The following is a 4,595-nucleotide window of genomic DNA, read 5'->3' on the forward strand; positions in this document are numbered from 1 at the left end:
GGGGTTTATAAAGAAAATGATGTTTTATACACATTCATCCCACATAATAAAGCTAAATACTTTACTAGAAGAATCAAGATAATTTTTACAGAGGCTCTCAAAGTGTTGAACAAGTTAATATGGCCAATTTGGAAAACAACGATTTCTTCATCTGTATTCTACTGATTTCTTCCAATCAACATTCAAACAAACCCAAATTTTTAAAACATGAAGTTACTCTGACATCATTGTCTTTAACTACCATCAAGGTTTGAGACAGAGGGAGAGAGAGAAATCTTCCATTGGTGGTTCAGTCCCCAAAGGGCCACAATAGTAGGGGCTGGACCATGCGAAAACCAGCAGCATGTAACTCCATCCAGGTCTTCAGTGTGAGTCATGTGGGCCCAAGTACTTCAGTCATCTTCTGTAACTTTTCCAGGCACAATAGCAGGGAGCTGAGTGACAAGTAGAGCAGCCACAACTCAAATCAATGATCATATGGGATACCAGTGTTGAAAGGCAGGAATCAAACCAACACTCACTGGGATGCAGTGTTGCAAGCTGATTTAACCAGCTGTGCCACAATGCCAGCCCCAGATACATATTTTTATAGCTTGAAGGAGATAATGGTTCCTGTTGATTATGGTTAATCGCCAAATGTATTTTTAAAAGACAACTTTTAGCTCTCTGCGCTACTGCGGTCTTCCAAGATGGCGCCGCAAAAAGACAAAAAGCCCAAGAAGTCAACCTGGAAGTTTAATTTGGACTTTACTCATCCTATTGAAGATGGAATTTTTGATTCAGGAAATTTTGAGCAGTTTCTCCGGGAAAAGGTTAAAGTCAATGGGAAAACTGGAAATCTCGGGAATGTTGTTCACATTGAATGCTTCAAGAATAAAATCACGGTTGTTTCTGAGAAACAGTTCTCTAAAAGGTATTTGAAATACCTTACCAAGAAGTACCTTAAGAAGAACAATCTTCGTGATTGGCTTCGTGTGGTTGCGTCTGACAAGGAGACTTACGAACTTCGCTACTTCCAGATTAGTCAAGATGAAGATGGATCAGAGTCTGAGGATTAGGTCAGGCCTCCCCGTAGAGGCTTTCCTTCACTCATGAAGTACTCATAAAAAAGAAACATCCAGAAAGGGATTTTTTCACTTATTGGGCAATTAAAAAATTGTATTCTTAAACCTCTGTCTTATTTATTTTTTATTAAAGAGTATTCTGTTTGCGTGAAAAAAAAAAAGACAACTTTTATTTAATAAATACAAATTTCAAAAGTACAACTTTTGGATTATAGTAGTTTTTCCCCCCATATCTACCCTCCCACCCACAAACCATCCCACCTCCTACTCCCTCTCCCATCCCACTCTTCATTAAGATTCATTTTTAATTATCTTTATATACAGAAGATCAACTCTACACTAAGTAAAGATTTCAACAGTTTGCACCCACACAGACACACAAAGTATAAAGTACTGTTTGAAGATTAGTTTTACCGTTAATTCACATAGTACAACACATTAAAGACAGAGGTCCTACATGGGGAGCAAGTGCACAGTGACTCCTGTTGTTGATTTAACAACTGACACTCTTATTTATGACGTCAGTAATCACCCGAGGCTCTTGTCATGAGCGCCAATCCTATGGAAGTCTCTTGAGTTCACAAACTCCGACCTTATTTAGACAAGGCCATAATCAAAATGGAAGTTCTCTCCTCCTTTCAGAGAACAGTACCTCCTTCTTTGATGGTCCCTTCTTTCCACGGGGATCTCACTCACAGAGATCTTTGATTTAGGTCATTTTTTGCCACAGTGTCTTAGCTTTCCACGCCTGAGAAACTCTCATGGGCTTTTTAGCCAGATCCTAATGCCTGAAGGGCTGATTCTGAAGCCAGAGTACTATTTAGGGCATTTGTCATTTTGAGTCTGCTGTGTATCCCACTTCCCATGTTGGACCGTTTTTCCTTTTTAATTCTATCAATTATTATTAGCAGTCAATGTTCTTATTTATATGATCCCTATGACACTTAATCCTATCTTTATGATCTGTTAGCATGTGCTGAACTGTATATCTCCACTCTCTCTTATTCTCATTCTTATTTTTTAAAAGGAATCAATTTCCAGTTGGATTTAAACACCTAAGATTAATTCTGTGTTAAGCAGAGTTCAACCAATGGTATTAAGTAGAAAAAGAAAATACTAAAAAGAATGAAATAGCAAGCTGTTCCTCAACAGTCAGGACAAGGGCTGATCAAGTCATTGCCTTTCATAGTGTCAGTTTAACTTCTACAGGTTTCCTTTTAGGTGCTCAGTTAGCTGTCACTAATCAGGGAGAACATATGATATTTGTCCCTTTGGGACTGGCTTATTTCACTCAGCATGATGTTTTTCAGATTCCTCCATTTTGTTGCAAATGACCGGATTTCATTTTTTCTACTGTATAGTATTCCATAGAGTACATATCCCATAATTTCTTTATCCAGTCTTCTGTTGATGGGTACTTAGGTTGATTCCATGTCTTAGCTATTGTGAATTGAGCTGCAATAAACACTGAGGTGCAGACAGCTCTTTTATTTGCCGATTTAATTTCTCTTGGGTAAATTCCAAGGAGTGGGATGGCTGGGTCGAACGGTAGGGTTATATTCAGGTATCTGAGGTATATCCAAACTGAATTCCATAGTGGATTTACCAGTTTGCATTCCCACCAACAGTGGGTTAGTGTCCCTTTTTTTCCATATCCTCGCCAGCATCTGTTGTTGGTAGATTTCTGTATGAAAGCCATTCTAACTGGTGTCCGATCCAGCTCTCTGCTGTGACTTGGGAAAGCAATGAAAGATGGCCCAAGTCCTTGGGCCCCTGCACCCATGTGGAAGGCCCGGGAAGAAGCTCCTGGCTTATGGCTTCAGAACGGCACAGCTCCAGCGGTTGCGGCCACCTGGGAAGTGAATCAGCGGATGGAAGACCTCTCTCTCTCTCTCTCTCTCTCTCTCTCTCTCTCTCTGCCTCACTCTGTAACACTGTCTTTCAAATGAATAAAATAAACATAAAAAAAAGAAAAATGTCTGTTTAGGTCCTTGGCCCATCTCTTAAGGGGGTTGTTTTGTTGTTGCAATCACAAAATTTAAAAACATTATCCTAAAATTCTTATAGATAAAAGCAAATTACACAGATGTTGTCAGAATCAAAAGGTAACTAAGTTTAATCTTCTGTGTATAAAGTTAATTGAAATTAGATATTAGTATAAAATAAGACTGGGAATAGGAGAGGGAGGAAGAAGAGGTGTGGGAGTGTAGGTGGTAGGGTGGGCACAGTGGGAAGAATCACTATATTCCTAAGTTGTACTTACGAAATGCATGAAGTTTGTATTCCTTAATAAAAGACTTCTCTGGGAAAAAAATAATCTTCTACATATATATAGAAAATAAAAGGTAAATAGCTCCCCAAAATGGTTTTTTAAAATATTATCTTTTCAATGTTTTTCCCTCCATTTTTTCATTTAACAAATATTGATTGGGGGCCTACCATTATCCAGACACTGTGTCATATTGTCCACACACACACACACAAAAATCAAAATGTATTTACATGTTGCATCTGATGTGATTTTAAAGTTAGAACCCATTTGATTTTTAAAATCAATCTCATCATATAATTAAGATGAAATACAAATAAGATGATACATGATGCAAATAATGAATTGCCTTGAAACTACTGACTTCTATATTTATTATGGCATGGCACAGACACAGTGGAATAACTACCTTGATTTAACAGTACTGTAACTTTAGCATGTGGCTGAAGACCAAAGGATCACGTAGTGTTATAGTCAGACATTGTGATGAACACATACTCACTTGCCATTTTTCTTACATAAACCCAAATCCATAGTCTGTATATGAAGCCAGAAAAATAATAAGGATAAGCTTACCTCAGAACAATAGTGACAAAATATTGCCCAGCAGTAACCCAAGTTTTAAGAAAAGAGTAGGAATAATTGAAAATGAAGGTCTTCATAATCTGAGAAAGAGGATAATGACACTCAAATTTTTTGAACTTTATTTTTGTGGAATCATTAAATTACTTGAAAAATATCAGGAATTATATTTATATAGATATGTGCTCTTATATAAAGTCATATAATTAAATGAAATATTAAAAGAATAATTATTTGCATGGGTATTCAATATGTTAACAGCTAACACTAAGTCATTTTTATTAAAGCAAAAAATTCCCATTATTTTTCCATTCTTGAAGAGCTAGAACATTTCCCTGCAACAGGTGCTCATTTGGAAAATTGTTAAAAATTAGCAGCTAGTTGGCTTTTGAAGAGATGGAACTTTTTAATTGTTCATATGAATTGTTCTCAATCTGAATTTTCATTGCTTTCTTCACTCTCTGTGACCTACAGAATAATCATGAAAACTTGAAAACAAAATGCATTTCCCTCTTCACCCTGCTTCTGGCCTTTGGCAAAGGCTGCTTATTTTCACATGTTTCAAATTAACTGAGTTAATGTGACTGGCTTTGTTTAGCAATAATTTCAAATAACTGGGCCTTTTATCAGGCATTTTTGTGTACCAGTGCTATTCATGATACTATCAAAGGCAGAAAAAC

At 36.9% G+C, this 4,595-nt stretch overlaps 1 pseudogene; it reads left to right on the plus strand.

The window, feature by feature from the left end:
• The first annotated feature begins 659 nt into the window (after positions 1-659).
• Positions 660-1,225, plus strand: LOC100338464 (ribosomal protein eL22-like 1 pseudogene; annotated as a pseudogene).
• Positions 1,226-4,595: the final 3,370 nt, after the last annotated feature.

The sequence above is a fragment of the Oryctolagus cuniculus genome, chromosome 2 (assembly GCF_964237555.1).
Source record: "Oryctolagus cuniculus chromosome 2, mOryCun1.1, whole genome shotgun sequence".
Lineage (NCBI taxonomy): Eukaryota > Metazoa > Chordata > Mammalia > Lagomorpha > Leporidae > Oryctolagus > Oryctolagus cuniculus.